The sequence below is a fragment of the Ailuropoda melanoleuca genome, chromosome 6, assembly GCF_002007445.2.
Source record: "Ailuropoda melanoleuca isolate Jingjing chromosome 6, ASM200744v2, whole genome shotgun sequence".
Lineage (NCBI taxonomy): Eukaryota > Metazoa > Chordata > Mammalia > Carnivora > Ursidae > Ailuropoda > Ailuropoda melanoleuca.
Genome location: NC_048223.1, coordinates 32,686,425 through 32,705,407, shown reverse-complemented (window position 1 = coordinate 32,705,407; position 18,983 = coordinate 32,686,425). Strand labels below are relative to the sequence as shown.

At 47.1% G+C, this 18,983-nt stretch overlaps 1 protein-coding gene across 1 annotated transcript in view; it reads right to left on the bottom strand.

Moving 5' to 3' along the window:
* Window positions 1-18,983, bottom strand: part of CMTM8 (CKLF like MARVEL transmembrane domain containing 8) — a 110,560-nt gene that overhangs the window by 18,929 nt on the left and 72,648 nt on the right. The gene's annotated exons all lie outside the window — the stretch shown is intronic.

The window sequence follows — 18,983 nt, the reverse complement described above, 5'->3', positions numbered from 1 at the left end:
AAAAAAAAAAAAAAAAAAAAAAAAAAGGAGAGAGATCTCACGTTTTACCTTGCCCTGCTTTACTGAACTGATTGCAGCATAGAGGAAAACGTACAAATCTGCAATGAACAACTCGATGAATTTTCACAAACCGCACAAACCTTTATAACCAGCATCCCCACCGGGAAACGGAACGTGACCAGTGCCTGGACGCTCCATTCTCACTTCACGTTACTCCTTCCCACCTCTAAGGGTACCCATCACCCTGCTTGCTATCCCTCTAGATCAGCGATGCTTGTTTTTGAACTTCACCTACACGGAATCCCATAGTATGTATTCTTGCGTTTGGTTTCTTTCACTCAGCACGGTGCGATTCAAGCACGACAGACACTGACTGTCGTTCGTTCATTCTCCTGGCTACATGGAATCACCTGCCTGGCTGGCTACACCACGAGGGTTGGGTCCCGCTCTCCGAGCTTTTTCAGTAGGTCTGCAAGTCCCCATGTGGCACTGATGCTGTTGGTCTGGAGACCACACCTTAAAAATACGGATGTATTTTTGTTTCAGTTTACATTTTCCTGGTTAGTGGTGAGGATGATACAGCACCTTTTCAAACGCTTATTAGCCACCTTGAGTTCCTTCCTTATTTATTGATATGTTTAAAAAAAAATCCCTTTCTTCCTGATTTGTAAAGGTCTTTACAGAAGAAGCATGGTAACCAACTACATATGTAGCAATATTTTTCCCATCCAGGTTTGTTTTTAACTGTTTTTTACCAGAGTCTTTGGTCCTATGGAAGTTTTACACTTTTACGTAGTTAATTGGTCCCCCTTTAAGCCTTCTTCTGCTTCCACCTGCTTAGGAAGGTCTTCCTCAACACAGGGTTATGGAAATATTCTCCTATATTTTCTTACAGCTTGTATATAGGTTTAGGTCTTCAATCCAACTAGAACTGCATTCTACATATGGGGCGAGGAAAGGCCAATTTTATTTTATTTTTTTCTAGCAGATAGTCAGTTGAACTGTTATTGCATATTGGTGACTTTTCATATATCAGGTCAGTTTCTGGAATCTTTATTCTACCCCGCCCACCTGCGCGACGGCTGTACCAGAGCCAGCCACTGTAGATTCGACGTGTGTTCTAGGCTTCTGGATAAAGATGTCAAATTGAACACACGATTCTAATGTTGCTCCTTCCCCAAACCCTTCTAAAATTATCACGAGAATGGGATGAATAGGAAAGGAGACAAAAGCGACACAGTGTTAGAAGCTTGGAACACATATGGATGACGGATAACAGACTTGGCTACTGTGAGAAGGCTGGAGTCTAACTAAGCTGGTTGACGGGGAAAGTAAAGAACCAAACCACGCTCGCTGCGAAGTCTGAAAAGACTCAGGCACCTCTGGGACTGGGACAGAGTCTGAGAGAGAAGTGGGGGGGATGGCTAAAGTAAGGAGGATTTGTGGAAAGCTGTTTGAAAGTAGCTATGTCTTAGATCACTTGAAAAAAGGGAAGGGGCACCTGGCTGGCTCGGTCAGTGGAGCACGTGACTCTTGATCTTGGGGTCATGAGGTTGAGAGGCAAATTGGGCAAAGAGGGAAGAAAAGAAAGAAAGAAGAGAAAGAAAGAAAAGAAAAGAAAAGAAAAGAAAAGAAAAGAAAAGAAAAGAAAAGAAAAAGAGAGAAAGAAAGAGGGAGGGAGAAAGGAGGCAGGGAGGAAGGGAGGGAGGGGAGAATGAGAAGGTGGGGAAGGAGGGAGGGAGGGCAAGAAAGCAAGAAAGAAGCCATGGCTTAAACTTCCACCCTACTCTAAGCAACCAGGTGATTGCCCCACCTCTGTCATTGGTCTGCAAGTTTGTTCTCTAGGCAGGGAATTCTCAACCTCAGTCCTGCTGACTCCGGAGGTCAACAATTCTTCGTTGCGGAGGGCTGCCCTGTACAAGACATTTAGAAGCATCCCTGGCCTCTACCTGCTAGATGCCAGCAGCAAGCTTCCCCCTCCCTCTTAATGACAATCAAAAAGGTTTCCAGAAGTTGCCAAGTGTCTCCTGGGGGCAAAATCACCCTTGACTGAGAACCACTCTAAAGAAAGTAAAACAAAAAATAAGGGGTCTTGGGATTGAAGGGCACAGTTGAAGGTTTGAGTATGGTGCTGAAGACAATAGACTTAAATGACCCTGTAGTGTGAAGCCTTCCCCATTCATCTAATCCCTAACCTTTCCCCTCCATTGGGTTCTTAGGGCACTGGCAGCCAAGCCTTCACTCGCACAAGAGAAAAGACCTTGGGGATTCACCAACATGCAGCTTGGCCAGGTCAATCCACAACGGAGTTCAAAGTTGATAGCACCATCTACGTGCTTAGAGCATCCGAACAGCTTTGTGCTTTTAAAACGCAGGCAGACAACTAAGGTGACCAGATCTATGATGATAAAAAAGCCCATATAATGGGGTACAGAGCTGAGACCAAAAAACAAACTGGAAGAAAGTAACTTTGAAGAGGGAGAAAAAAAAGATCCGTATCCTCAGGGGAAAAAATATATTACAGTAGTGAACCAGAAACAGGTTATGGGAAGGACACTAGTAGTCCTTTAGGAAGAAAATTCGCTTTTGAAATTACAAATAGGCTAGCAGAAATTAAAAACTCCATGAAAGTGTTACATGATAAAATTGAGAAAACCTCCTAGAAAAGATAGCAAGAAGACAAAAAGATACAAAGAAAAAAAACCGGGAAAAGAGGACAATTAGAGGACAGGTCAGGAGGTCAACTATCCTAATGATACATTCCAGGAATAGAGACTGGAGACAAAGGAGGGAAAGAAATTAACCACAAAATAACTCAAGAAACCTCAGAATTTAAGGACATGAATTTCTACATAAAAGGACTCCCCTGAGAAGCCAGCACAATGGATGAAAATAGACACAAATGGAAAAGGCACATCAAGAACTTTCAGGATATCAGGTACAAAGAAAGGATTTTTTAAACGACCAAAGAACAAACAGGTCACTTACAGACTTGAATAGAATCAGAAACAAGAATAGCTTTTTTTTTTAAAGAATAGCTTTTAAACTTTACTAAACTTTACTAAAAGCAATAGGATATTAGAAGACAAACTTTACTAAAAGCAATAGGATATTAGAAGACACAGGCAAATGCTTTCCTAACCCAGAAATTACCCAGGAAAATTATCAATGAAAAGCAAGAGGAGAATACAATGCTTTGTATTGTATTCCCCCAGACATGCAATGTCGGCTATGACTCACCGAAGCGAGGGCACAAACTCTAAAAAAGGAAACATGGTCTAGACCGACCTGTAGACTTAGAGTTACACAGGAGGGAGGTGAGGGCAATCCCCAAGGGGAGGGGAAATCAAGCAGGACAGGTGCCTGGGCCAGACTGGGACGGTGACTCAGAAGACAGGCATTGCAAAGGCCATCACCACCTGCCTTGTGTGGCTTTACTTTTCTTTTAACCTGGTGAGGCGGTTAGGAAACTGGCTCTACCAAAATGAGGGAAAAAACTAAGAAAGGGGAAAATAAGGGATCCAGGAAACAAAAAATTCAGCCCGACACAAAGGTAGAGGGAATTCCAAAGCGAAGGGAGGTCCCCAGGAGAAATTCATCCCAGGATAAAAATTACACCGTGATGATCTGATGTGACTGCCCTTGTGGGAAACCTTCCTGAGAGGCTATTAGAGGAAAAAAGTGAGACAAATTAGCTACAAAAAAACCCTACGCAAATAGAAACAGCAATAGAAACAACAGTACTGTTATTAACTTTGGTAAAAACCAAAAGAAACTACAACGGTGGTTTGTAGGTAGGTGTTCAGTACAACACTCCACCCTAAATAATATTTGCATAGAGATAACAACAAACACGAAACATTGACTTAAATGAATTATAACACGGAGAAGGGAAACAACAGGAGTGGCGCTCTGGACTGAGCTGTGTCCCGCCCCTTTTCCCCAAATTCATATGTCGAAGTCCTGCCCCCCAATGTGATAGTATTTGGAGGTAGGGCCATTAAGGGGTACTTAAGTTTATGTGAGGTCATGAGGGCAGGGCCGTCATGATGGGATCAGCGCTTATAAGAAAAGGTACCAGAAAGCACCCCTGACCCCACCCCACCCCTGTACATGCACTGAAGAAAAGTCATGTAAGGACCAGCAAGAAGGCAGCTGTCTGCAACCCAAGGAGAAAGGTCTCACCAGACACCAACCCCACGGGCACCTTGATCGTGGACTTCCAGTATCCACAACTGTGAGTAGAAGCTATCCAGTCTATGGTCTGTTGTTATGGCGGCCCAAGAGAAGGCAGACGGTAACAGAAAGTTACTTGTTAACACGTAAAATTGAGTCAGAAGACGGCACTGCTCACATTATTTGTAACTATGGATATGGGTAAAGCCAGAGGTATCCTAAGTGGCTGTCTCTGGGGAGGGAGACCCTGGAGTAAGGAGGGATGGGGGTGAGAAGGTTTGTTGTAAGCCCTTCGCTTCTGATCTCAATTGATTCCCCAGCATTTTCTGGTTAAGCCAGCTACAGTAACAGTTTGATGCTTTCCAATATTTATACGACTTGTTTCTCTTGTGCTGCATTAACTTGAATCTCCAGAGCCATTTTCCACCACATGACGGTGACCATCCCTTTTATTCTACTTTATCGTTCACTGGATGTTTACATTTGTATTAGGTCTGTTGTTGACAGTGGATGGATACCCTTTGTCAGGCTAAAGATTTTCACTTTTTAGTGAACTAAGTAAGGTTTCTTCTCCAACCTCCCCCGTGAAAGATAGGGTAAAGAGCTCAGCTGAACGGATTTTTTGTATCTCCCTTTTACAATTAAGTAGAGTATTCCTAACACAGCGAAACCTTTTGATGACCCAGGGTCATTAAGAACATGGAATATTTCAATTACTGCCTTGTGCTTTGGCACGAGATTGCTTGTCTCGACTCTGAACGGTACCAGATCTCTCTCTGTGTGTGTATGTTGTGTGTGTGTTAATTGAAATCGTCAATGGTCACCTCCTGAGGCTTTCAGGGAGCTGATTCCAACAGCCCTCCTCCGCCCCTCGTGTGCACATGCCCACACATACCTTTATCCGAATAGCCTGCAAACTAAGAACACAGATGCTTCAGACTTTTAAAAATCACGCTGAAAGACAAAATAAGTGTGTCTGTGAGGCTTCTCCTGTGAAGTCAAGTCTACGAAAGCCTGTGAACTTCGGGACAGCCATTCTGCTGCTCAAAGGAATTACATGGTGGTGACGTGAAGGGCTCTCATTTATTCAAATACCCACGGAGCATCGATGATGAGCCGGGAGTTTCTCTGGCGTTACCGGTGGGGCAGGAAATGCTACCGCGATGGCGCACAGGTTGGCTGATTTATTTCTGTGTTTAGTCTTGACTGGTACAAGCACCATCACAGCATCTGTGCGTCAGCCTTGAAGACAGATAGGTGACTTTTGATGATTAACGAGGCTACCCTAGGAGCAAGGTACCGGCTGCGGCCAGCTGGCTTTGCCCCGGGGAGCTGCCTTGCTCCAGGTGTGAGCTCAGCACACTTCTGCTGTACCTCGCTGTGCTATCAATCATCCACCATATGAATTCCTTGCAATGAAGCAGCCTGGAAATCAGCTCTTGGAGATCTACCCGCTGTCCTCGGAGTAGGTACATCCGGGGGTATTTAACTATCAACTGTGTGAGTCCCATAAAAGGAAGCAGGCTGATACAACAGTGCCAAAGCATAAAGACCCAACCACGCCTGGACGGTCAGAGGGAATCTGACATTTGATCAGTGAATGGGAGCTAGCCAGGCAAAATGTGCTAGGGAGAGGGAATGCTCAAAAATGAGACAGATACCCCCGCTGGCCTGGCGCCTGAGTCTCTCGGAGGGTCTCTCCTGATACAGGCACATCAGTGGGACATCAAGTTCCAGAGGAAACTGACCCAGGGCCCAGCACTTGGGTATCAGTCTACAGATGGCACCTGTTCTCAAAGTCAAGGCTCATTCCCTGGTGGTCTGAGGGCCAAAGAATGTTAGTGCTGGAAGAGAAGTTTAGGAGATGCTCAGAAGCGACAAGCTTACAATCACAGAGCTAGTCAGTGGTCAAAGCAGAAGCAGCATCGAGCTGTGACTTCCAGTCTGGTGATGCTTTAATTCGTACTGTAAGGTCTTGATTTCTTATTCTCCCATTTCTTCCTTCTCCATCCCCACTGTCAGAGTGACGCTACCACTCATGGTAATTCGGACTGAGAGGCAGAGCACGCTCAGCGAGGAAATCATGTACTCTGGGGTCCACTCCCTGCCCTTGGGCAGGTTACTAACTGACGTGGAGAACCAAGGCAAAGAAGAAAAAATTAAATTTCCTTACAACTTATAGTCCATTGACAAGTCCTTGAGATAGGCAGAGTGACCTTCCTTTAGGGGCTCAACTGCCTCGATGTTGATACTTTGCTAAGGGCAAAAGGCAATCTTAGCTTAACTTTAGCCTGACTTCCAGGATCCTGTAAGTCTTCTTTAACATACAAAAATTCCTTTGGGAAACTTCATCTCCACCCCCCCCAAGATATACGTTAGCAATCATCCCCCAAGCATATGACCCACTGATACACACCTGAAGGGTCTCATGACTACGGTTTTACTAGTCAGTAGTAAGTGACCTTTTCCTAGTAACAGCTAGCCCCTCAAGGTCCTAGAAACCTTGCTTCCAAGTTCCTTAGAGACTTACACTATCCCCGATCCCCTCCCAACTTGAAAGTATATAATCAGTCACTCCTCACAACCCCAGGGCAGCTCTTTCTGTCCATGGGTCCTGTCCCCATGCTTTAATAAACCACTCTTTTTGCACTGAAGACTCCTCAAGAATTCTTTCTTGACCATTCGTTCCAAACCCCAACATTTTCACATCACTAACCAGAGCCTCAGTTTTCTAATCTGTAAAATGGGGATACCGAAATGTGCCTCGAAGAGTGTGGGAAGACAAAACATTTAAGTAATATACACACAACAGTGCTTGGTACAAGCTAGGTGCTGTGTCTGTTATTACAATTATGCTAGTATTATTAGCAGGTTTACAAAGACTCAGGAGTGCCTTCTCTTTGCCTTTCTTAGGTAAAAAGCAGCCTTTTCTCTGTAATTCAAGATCTTTACACTTGCATGGAGTCAAGGAGCCATATCTATTTCCAGCTTCCTGGATGTATGGCTTGAACTGGAGGGCTCTCTTGTAAGCATGAATATGAACAAGCTGGCAGGCAAAGCAGACTGGGGATGTCTGACCCTCAAGCTCTGTTCTCCTTGTCTAGTATGGACACTTTCAATGTCACCATTACTGTGTCCTCTGCTCCTGTTCAGTTAAATGGTATGATGCCATGGCCATCTGGCCTGGTAGAAAGATTGAGGCTTTGAATTCTTACCAGCTGTGTGACTGGGCAAATTAATTTATTTACCCAATATTTATTGAGCAGCTACTCTATGCCCAGGCTCCAGGTCCCAGCAATAGTATATCTATTACAGGGTAAAGAAGTATTGCTCATGCCTTAGCTCATTTAACCCACATGTTAACTAACATAACTTCCATCGTGACCATTCTACCATTTTATGGGGACACTGAGGCATGATATTATTTTTTTATTTTTTANCATGCCTTAGCTCATTTAACCCACATGTTAACTAACATAACTTCCATCGTGACCATTCTACCATTTTATGGGGACACTGAGGCATGATATTTTAAATAACAGTCCAAACTTTTAACAATTTTGCTGTACAATACCCATATCGTGCCCAAATCACTGAACTGATCGGTGTCTCGGTTTCTCCATCTGCAGTAGGGGGTTGATATGTGTTTTCTACATGATGAGACAATCTGCTCTATCAAGGACGCTACTATTGTGATTAATAATGGCAGAAACAGTGGTTTGGCCGAACACAAACCTGCCCAGGAGGAACAGCCACCTGCAGGGCTGAAAAGGCTGGTGTTGGAGACAGAGAAGCTCGCTCCCGGGCTGCGTTCTTGCTGTGTTAGGGATGCAGCGTTACCCAGAATGTCACCAGCCAGCCCCTCCCAAGTCCAAGTCTCTGGGCAGAAATAGGTTCTGGTAAAATGAGCAGATGCCTTGATGCAAACCCCCTGCTTCAGCAACACCAGCTTCCCGGCAGCTGCCCGCTAAGGCGAGGGCCCCTGGGGAGCACCATCTTGAGACTGGCATGGAGCTGATCATGACCAGGCCTTTTTATCTATTAGACTCACATGTGACACCTTGGTTCATTTTAAAGAGGGACAAGTAGAAGGAAAATAGGGATGGCAGCGAATCCAACTTGCTCTGATGGTTTAAACCCCCGATTCAGGGGCGCCTGGGTGGCACAGCGGTTAAGCGTCTGCCTTCGGCTCAGGGCGTGATCCTGCCGTTATGGGATCGAGCCCCACATCAGGCTCCTCTGCTATGAGCCTGCTTCTTCCTCTCCCACTCCCCCTGCTTGTGTTCCCTCTCTCGCTGGCTGTCTCTTTCTCTGTCGAATAAATAAAATAAAATCTTAAAAAAAAAAAAATAAACCCCCGATTCAGAGAGTGTGCTTTTAACTCGATGAATTCCAAGAAATCATGGAAGAAAGTTGCTGCATTACAGAGGTTGACAGAAGAGCCAGCTTGGGTCAGCAAATGTGCTCTGAGCACCCATTACATGCCAGACCCAGGGCTGGGTGGAGGGTCCAGGGGTGGCCTAGGCACGCAATCGCTGCGCCTGAGGAATTTACCGTCTAGAGTGAGACAAACACAATTCAGTTCACTCTTCTTCACCAGGATGTTGAGAACTATGGCCTGTGGCCGCCTGCAGCCCACCGCCTATAGATGCTGCCCCTGAACACAGCCGTGCTCATTAACCTATGTGTTGCCTACGGCTGTTTCCATGCTACCGCGGCAGAGTACCACGTGTGGCCTTGGCTGCAAAGCCTAACGTGTTCACTATCTGGCCTTTTATAGAAAAATAAATTAGCCACTCCTGCTGACCAGCACCCACACCACCCTTTGCCCAAGAAATACACACACATACCTATATACACATGTACTTCGTATTTTTGGTTCCTGCATTGTTTCAAATAAACCAGATTGTTAATCCACTGAGCCAGAAGAGACGAAAGGATAAAAGCCTGCACCCCTTTCCCGCACCATCAAAGAATGATGCTGCCCTCAAGCTGACTGCTGCCTACGCCTGCCGAGTATTTTCTTTTCTTTTCTTTTTAATAATAATTTTTTATTATGTTATGTTAGTTNTGTTAATCCACTGAGCCAGAAGAGACGAAAGGATAAAAGCCTGCACCCCTTTCCCGCACCATCAAAGAATGACGCTGCCCTCAAGCTGACTGCTGCCTACGCCTGCCGAGTATTTTCTTTTCTTTTCTTTTTAATAATAATTTTTTATTATGTTATGTTAGTTACCATACAGTACAGCCCTAGTTTTTGATGTAAAGTTCCATGATTCATTACTTGCGTATAACACCCAGTGCACCATGCAATACGTGCCCTCCTTACTACCCATCACCGGCCTCTATTTTCTTTTTAGAGTCAAACGGATCTCTAAGCCAGTCATCTCCATGCCCCTTCCAGATTATAATGTAGCTCTTCTGTTCAGCAAGCATGTGACCTTCTCCATTTACCCACTAGAGGGTGGCCAAGTATTGCTTGTGAAAGATGAAGGCGCTAAGATGCCCGGTCCATGGAGAGACATGGGAGTTTACCATCTGTCTGCATGAGTTCCTATATTCACAGCACATTGCACAGAGGTGGCGGGACGTGGAAGATTAAACTTGGTCTGGGACACACGCATTAGAACCAGACGTTGCCTGGAAACAGATCTGACAAGAAACGTAGCCAGCCAAATGGATAAGGATTAATTAGTAGAAAGACACAGAAGGACAAATTGAATCGACCAGTTCACGGCCTTCTTTGTGTCCCCCTGTGAGGTTTTAAATGTGTTTAATACTCTACAGGAGGGACTGTGGAGAGTATGTGCAGTCAAGGGGCCTCGGACTCTGCCTCTTTCTCCAGCAAGAAACTTGGCCTCTCTGAGCCTCTTCTTTCCAATCTGGGAAATGGGAAGATTGGGGTAAGAAAGGCAGTTTTCCAATGGGAGTGGGGAGCCCAGCACAAGGGAGGAGCATATCTGAATCACCTGGGGGATTTCAGAGCATGTGGTCTTCTTCCTATTTTCACATACGCCATCAGAGTGGGTGTCTCCCTCTGGCCCTCCTTGATCCCTCCTCAAGCACCCTTGGGGTGCTCCAGAGCAAATCAAAGCTTGAGACCTAGGTGTGGCTAAGAATTTGTGACTTGACCTTGCTCTTGCTTAGGACTTCAGTCTATGATCAACTGGGCCTGCCTGGAGACAATACACCTGGAGACAAATACCTCAGGACCCCAATATTCCCAGCAGGCAATGGAACGGAAATCTGCATACTGGGCTGGCTTTAAAGTACACCCACCAATTCTTTGACACAGCCCTTGCGTGTAGGCTCCTCTTGAATGTAGTGACTTGCTTCTGATGAACAAAGCATGGCAGACGTGATGCTATGTGACTTGGGAGCCTAAGTGATCAGCTCTCCCCCTGCTGTCTCAATCTCAGACGGTGTGCTCCACAGAAGTTAGAGGTCATGTCAGGAGGACACTCAGGCAGCCTTGTAGGGAGGCCCATGTGGAGAGAGGCTGAGGCCTCCCACCAACAGCCAGCATCTACCTGCCCACCAGGTGAGTGATTCACCTTGGAAATGGATCCTCCAGGCCCAATCAAGCCTTCAAAGACTGCAGCCCTAGATGACATCCGACGGAGCCTCAGGAAACCACCTGAGCCCGAATGGCCTGGCCACGCTGATCTCGAATTCCTGACCCAAAATAAAATGTGAGCCATAATAAATGTTCACTGCTCTTTGAAGCTAAGTTTGGGGGTGACTGTTACATGGTAACAGATGATTAATACACCATGTTCCATCCAATTTGGGCTCATACACAAGAGGCAGTGCGGTAGGCAGAAAGGACAGAAGACTTAAGAACTTGCGGTGTNCACCATGTTCCATCCAATTTGGGCTCATACACAAGAGGCAGTGCGGTAGGCAGAAAGGACAGAAGACTTAAGTTTGTCACTAACTTGCAGTGCAAACACAGGCAAGCCACTTCTCCTCTGGGCCTCAGTGTGTACCTCCGTAGGATGGGTACAGCACCAGCTAAGTTGCTGCAGGGTCTCGAGATGTTTTGTGATGTGCAAAGATCTAGGTGAACGGCGGTGACTACTGTGCTCATGGGTTTTCTTGCAGGAAATGTGACTTCATGCTCAGCATCACTGGCAACCTGACAGTGAGGGACCTAGAGAGCACCTCGCCAGTGAAAGCAGCAGGGATGGGGGGTCTTGGCCCGTAATCAGAACCACCAAGCTCAGGGTGCTGAAGAACTGCTAGAACAGGAGTTGGCAGACTTCTTCTGTGAAGGACCGAACAGTAAATATTTTTGGCTTTGCGGGCCATATGGTCTCTGTCCCCACGGTCCAACCCTGCCACTGCAGCACGAAAGCCACCACAGACGATATGCAAATGGCCGGGAGTAACTGTATCACTCAAACTGTATTTACAAAAACAGGTGGCAGGCTGGATTTGGTGGGCAGGCTATCATTTGCCAACCCCTGCCCTCGAGCCTTGCTTCACCAAGTGTGTGGTCCCCACAGCGGCGGGAGGAGCATCGCCAGGAACTTGCCAGAAATGCCGACACTCAGGCCCACCCAGCTCTGCCGAATCAGCCTTCGTGGGGAAGGGCCCAGCGACAGGTTTTCACAAGCCCCCCTGCAGCTCAAGTTTGAGAAGCCCCACCTCCCACCCCTCCTTTCTACCCGGAGCCCCAGGTACCAGGGACTTCAGAGGAATCTTGGATGGCAATGACCCGATCAAAGATCTTCTCAGGTCTCACAAAGAACACACGGCATCTCAGTATTCTCCACGAATCACTGAAAAACATTTCGTCGGGTCCTAGGTCACCAAAAAGCAAGGCAACAGCCAGTCCTAGCCAAACAGCCTAGAATCTTCAAGGAGCCAGAACACGTTGTGGGGTAGGGACACTCTGGGAGCGAGGAGAGGGGAAGTGGTGATCCATCAAGGGCACCTCTGACCCCGTGCCTGGATGCAGCCCTTCATGGTCAGAGGCCAACCTGGCTCCCCGCCCGACTCGCTTCTGCCAGCAAATTCATGTGAACGCTGGTTTCCTTCCGTTTTAGTGAAGTGTGGGGATATAAAAGGCAAAGAGGGAAAGGACAAAGGACGTCCTTTAAGGAACAGGAGATGAAAGGTTGATAGGAAAGAAGCAATAGGAAGTGGGGGAAGAGCAAGGAACAAGGGCAAGTGAGAGTTACCATAAAAATCGCACCTTTCACTTGTACGTGGGAGACGCTGGATCCCATAACGACTAACCATCTTGCGTCCACCTACAGTATCACCAGTGACACACTCTCACCCCATTTAGCCACACAGCCGCCCCATGATGCAGACAATCACCATCTCCATTCGGCTCTGGGGCTCAGCAGCGAACGGCCGTGTCCAGCACCACACTCCGTGCAGCGGGTAGCGCCCTAGCTCAAAGCCGGTCCGAGGACTCCTTTCGNGATGCAGACAATCACCATCTCCATTCGGCTCTGGGGCTCAGCAGCGAACGGCCGTGTCCAGCACCACACTCCCTGCAGCGGGTAGCGCCCTAGCTCAAAGCCGTCCGAGGACTCCTTTCCGCGACAGACCCTCCCAGCACCGCCCACAGGTCCACAGCTCCCTCGGAGGTCAAGGACAAGTCTTTCCCGCACAGGCCTTGATTTGTGCCGACTGCACTTTATCACAGGTGCCCTGCAGGGACTGCTCGCAGGGTGAGCCTGCTTCCACCGAGGATGGCCCCACCTCTAGTACTTTTAGGCACCCGGGAGGGAGGAGATCAGAACAAAAGGCTCCGAGGCAGAGGTAAACAGTATGATATCAGAAGTCGCACAGCCACTTTTTCATGTTGACATCAAAAGGACTGAAATAAAAATCAAACAGGGAGGAGTATGGCTTCCCTCCACCAAAGATGCTGGGTGTGAAGGGCCAAGCCCTCACGTGGAGAACGACTGTATTCTGCGCAGGAGGCTCTCCGGCTCTCTGTCGGGGCTGCTGCTCCCTGGGGTCCGCTCACCCCCAGCTGTTTAAGCGTCTCTGAGTGCAGGATAGGAGATGCTTCATTTTCGAGTGAGGCTTCTGCTCTCCTGGCCTGCAAGCCTCCTTGCCTCCATGGAGCTGAAAGGGCCCTAGCTGACATGCTTGCCTCTTCGGAGTCTGCACTCCTCTGCTGTGTCCGTTCTTCTAAATTCTGTGCTTCCTGGATTAGCAGAAGGAAATTTAGGAAGCCGTAAACTATAATGGTCTGTCCAGGAAATACCTGGAAACGGGCGATCTTCAACACATCTGTGCTACCCAGTTAGCCTTTCCCCAATGGCAACAGCGGCAGCAGGCTCAGTGGGGGCCAAGGGCATGGACAGTTAAGTCACAGCAGCACATATGGGGAAAGGTAACCATCTGGCCCCTAAAAACAAGTTTAGAAATGTCAAGTTGTGGATTAAGGCGAGTCTGACCTCCACATTTTTATACAGCTGGTTTGCTTCTGATGGGAAAGCCCCACTCATTCCCAGCTTATGGACCTGACACCAAAATAACAGAACGGTCCTCCCTTGTCTACACCTGTCAGGAGGTGGGCACAAAACACACAGGCAGGGAGAATGGCGTCTATAGGAAGGTATCACACCACCCCAGCTCTCCCAGAAAAGGCATGGTGCAGAGGGCACAGCCCGGAACCAGTCAGACAGACCCATGGGCGGCCCAGGAGACCAAGGCAGTCCCTTCCCTTCCCTCCATCTCAGACAGAGAAGCCCTGGAAAGATGGAGCTCATGCCCCCAGCCAGGCCTCCACCTTCCTGATGTGCACGGAGTGTGACAGAGGTGTGCTCTTCCTCAGGGAGCAGGCAGGTACTTAAGGAGAGACGTAGCCCCCAAATGGGCCAGCAGCCTCTCCCTATCCTCCTTCCCTGCAAGATCGCCCAGGGGCTTCCGGGACATTGGGGTGATTCTTCTCTGAATGTTTGGTAGAATTCTCCAGTGAAGCCATTTGGCCCTAGACTTTACCTTTGTTGGGAGGTTTTTGATTATTGATTTAATCTCTTCACTAATCACAGGTCTGTTCAGATTTTTAATTTCTGCATGATTCAGTCTTGGAAGGCTGTATGTTTCTAGGAACGTATCCATTTCTCGGTTATCCTAGAACGTGCTGACATACCGTTGTCCTAGTAGTCTCCTGCCGTCCTTTTCTTTTCTGTGGCTTCAGTTATAATGTCTCCTCTTTCATTTGATGGCTTCATTCGAATCTTTTCTCTTTTTTCTTAGTCTAGCTAAGGGTTTGTCACTTTTGTTGAACTTTCCAAAGCACCAATTAAGTGCTGCTTCCTTGATGACAAAGATCACATGCCTTTATAGCACGGAGATATCTGGACACATTCATGGGTTCTAATATTCAGTGAGTAAAGAATTACCATGACAGAAAAGAATCTACGTGGGGAAGGCGGCCAATTTGCCATATTCTTGCAGACCATCTGGGCAGTTTCCCCTAACAGGCATTCCACACTTCAATATTTTTGACCTGCCATATAGAAAATGCAATTTCGACCTACATTAAGGGCTAGGAGAGGGTTCAGCACAGTTTACGCCATTTCGTGGTTCAGAATGGAACCGCCCAGTTGCCCTTCAAAAACACTTCATGTGCCAAATCTTCTATTTTGCAATGAAGAAAAATGCAATGGGATAATTTTGGCACTTTTGCCCGGGAGTCTCAAATTCAAACTTTACTCCCAGAGTGAAAAACAAAAACCTTCAGGCATTCAAAAAAAAAAAAAAAATCAAAGTAAGACAACCTCTTTAAAGATAAAATTCCCCTTGGCAGATAATGAATTCTAAAACAAGCCAGCAGCTTTTCACATTCAAACGGTTCACCTACATACTACTTTCCAGAAGCAACTAGAAACAACAAAATTGGGGCTCCTGCAGTTGCAGGAGGGGACCGCCAACAAGACACTGAATAGTCAAGGGCTGAGGAGGGGACACACCAAGATGGTGGGAACCACTGGATTCTCAAGGTGAAGGGTGACATGATACTTGACTGAGGAGGCATTCGCCCCCAGCACGCAGACACCAGCCCCCACGAGCGGCCCTCTTTCCCCAGGCCACATACTCCAGCCAGCATTCGGAAGTCCAGACAAGCCTCAGGTCTGCTTCGAGAAGCCAGCAGAGCCTCCACGAGGGAGGGAATGATGGCTCCCACAGCATCTCCCACAGCTGGGTCTTCCAGCTTCAGCACCGGCCTGAGGATGCACTGGCCTGGCTTCTGTCTGCCGGGACTTGACTCACCGGGAGCCCCAGTATTNCGAGGGAGGGAATGATGGCTCCCACAGCATCTCCCACAGCTGGGTCTTCCAGCTTCAGCACCGGCCTGAGGACGCACTGGCCTGGCTTCTGTCTGTCGGGACTGACTCACCGGGAGCCCCAGTATCNACTCACCGGGAGCCCCAGTATTTTGGCAGGGTTTCTCCCGGTAGTCGTTTTGTCAGATTTGGTACATGCATCCCAACGACTTGTGCAAGTCTGTGAACTTGGTTTTTAAATTAGAAGAGTGGCATGTAATATATGGTAGAAAACCTGGAAAACTCTGAAAAGCATTACGAAAACAAAAACAAACCATTCACACTTTTTGAGTCAGAGAACACTACCACTAACACTTTGGTAAAGGTGCTTCAAATGCTGGAGAATGTTTCCAATATAGAATGAGAGAAGCTTAACACTCAGTGTTGTTCTGAGCATTACGGCTGCCACTGGTAAGGCTCTTGGGAACCACACCCGGCACAGGAATTTGCTGGGAGAGAATGTGGGAGCTTGTTAGAAATGCAGATGTCTGGGGACACCCCAGATGACTACAGTGGCATTTCTGAAGGCCTGGGCATCTGTATCTTAAGATGTTTCCCCTTATCACCCTTGTAATCAGTTAAGTTGAAGTGTTCAGCATGCAGGCTGCTACTGGAAGCTTCTGTTGACGGCTTCCTAACGAAGTCCTTTATCTAAAAATGCCTATTTTGCCTTTATACTTAACCCACAATCTGGCTGGGTAGAGAATATATTTTTCCCCCAGATTTTTAAAAATAACAGCTTTGAGCTATAATTCACATCACACAGCACACAACTAAGAGTAGTGTACAACGCAATGGATTTTAGTATATTCACAGAGTTGTGTAAGTAAAACCACAATCAATTTTAGATCATTTTTGTCATGCTAAAAAGAAATCCTGTAGCCACTAGCAGTCACTCCCATTTCCCATCAACCATATTCCATGCCAGCCCCGAGTCCCAGGCAACTGTCAATCTACTGCCTCCAGGAATTGGCCCATTCTGAACCTTCATCCACATAGTAGCAGGTAACCGTACTTGACTCCTTTTTATTCATGAATAATATCCCCCCCACGGACATGCCACATTTCATTTACCCATTTATCAGATAGCTGATGGACATTTGGGTGGGTTCCCCATTTGGCTATTATGCATAATGCTATGAATATTTGTGTGTACACGTTTAAATGTGGACAAACGTTTCCAGGTCCCTTGGGCATGTGCCCAGGAATGGAATTGCTGGGTCATATGGTAACTCTATACGTAACCTTTTGCGGTAACGAGAAAGTCTGCTCTCCAAAGTGCCTGCAGGGTTTTACATTCCTACCTGCAGTAAGTGAGGGTTCTCTCCATCCTTGCCAACACCTGTTGTCTTTTTGATTCTAGCCATCTTAGTGGGTGTGAAGTGGTAGCTCGCCGTGGCTTTGATCTGCTTTTCTCTGCCGGCTAAAGATGTCGAGAATCCTTTCATGTGCTTACTGGCCATTTGTTTCTCTTTGGAGAAACGACTCAGGTCCTTTTCCACATTTTTTAGTTGGGCTGTCTTTTTATTATTTAGTTGTAAGAGTTTATTTTTAAATTGAACAGTCCTTAACATTTTCCTCTTAATACCTTTTTAAAATGTACCAACAACTATGTTTTAAATATAGGTGAGCCCCAACATTTTAAGAGCTTTTCTTCCTTGAAGATGTTAACAGGTTGCTGTAAATCAAAATTTATTTTTAAGAGCCTTAGCGAAGTGCTATTCACAAGAGGATGCATAAAGTCCTGTTTGGGGGCATAATCGTCTTTCTAATTTAGCTTCCATGTAAATTCAAATTTTCCTGGATGGCATCTATTTATAGCACATCAGTCTAAAACTCCATGTTTCATTCTTCCAGCAGCTGAATGGAGGTCACAAAGGTTACCAGACACCAGGACAGCCGAAGAGACAGGCCCTGCATATGGCCGGTGCATACAAGAAAGATGACATGGTTCCTTCCCTTGAAGAATGCTCAGTGTGGTCAGGGAGATAAACAGAACACAACCCTGTGGCACAGGCAATGGTAAGGACCAAAGAAGTGCAATCATGTCATGAAATGCTGGATGATTCCTTCAAGGGGAGCAATAGAGCAATAAATAATTCTGGGTGCTCTGAGAGGACTAAGGGCATCAGGGAGCCCAGGACCTCAAGGGAGCAGCTGCTCTCCAGGCAGGGATGAGGCTGGGACTTGGCACCTACCTGCTTTAAAGATGTAGACCAAAGGCCAGAGGGTTGGCAACACTCGGGATGGCAGTGGGAGTTGTGGAGGGAGAAGGTGGTGGGGGCCATCCTGTGGAGAGCCCGGAATGGCAGGTTAAGGAGTTCAGAATTTATTCACCAGACAGGCATGATGGAACGAGAGGCATTTTTTTGAAACAGGTATTTCTGGCATCAGCGTTTTAGAATTGGCACCTCTTTAAGGATTTTATTTATTTATTTGAGAGAGGGAGAACGGTGAATGCAGGGGAGGGGCAGAGGGAGAAGCAGACTCCCCACTGAGCAGGGAGCCTGATGTGGGGCTCCATCCCAGGACCCTGGGATCACGACCTGAGCCAAAGGGCTGAGTCACCCAGGTGCCCCGGCTCATATTTAAAATCTCCTCTGGCAATGGGAGAACCAGTCACGTGACGGAGGGTGAGCTAGTCACCANATTTTCCTCTTAATACCTTTTTAAAATGTACCAACAACTATGTTTTAAATATAGGTGAGCCCCAACATTTTAAGAGCTTTTCTTCCTTGAAGATGTTAACAGGTTGCTGTAAATCAAAATTTATTTTTAAGAGCCTTAGCGAAGTGCTATTCCCAAGAGGATGCATAAAGTCCTGTTTGGGGGCATAATCGTCTTTCTAATTTAGCTTCCATGTAAATTCAAATTTTCCTGGATGGCATCTATTTATAGCACATCAGTCTAAAANACTTCAGGGGTCCCACGAAGAGCCTGCACCCTGGCTGAGGCCATGCTCCTGGGGAAGCAACACGCCTCCCCTTGGCAGGTTCAAATGCTCAACCTAGTATTTTATAGTCAGCCGCTGGTCCCCTGGGACGTCCCCCGAGACTACTGAGTGACGAGGGGGAAGCGTGTACAGCACACAGCTAACCTTTGGGAAGGACCTGGCAGTTTGTTGCGAGCATGGGAAGCCACATTCGTGTCAGTTTTATCCGAAGATTTGGGGGCGAGGTGGGGAAGAAGTACAATCACAGATAAATCCCTCCGCAGCACCTCTACAGACTGCATGTCTGTGCTCCTCTAAAATTCCCAGGTGGAAACCTAATCCCCAGGGGGGTGGTGTTTGGAGCTGGGGGATTGGGAAGGTGCTTAGGCCGACCCTCCTCAGTGGGATTCGTGTCCCCACAAAAGAGGCCCTAAGACGCTCACTTTCCCCTTCTGCCAGGAGGACACAGCGAGAAGACCGCAAATATGAACCAGGAAGTAGGCCCTCGCGAGACACCGACGCGCCTTCCTATTGGACTTCCCAGCCCCCAGAACGGTGAGAGAGACATTTCTGTT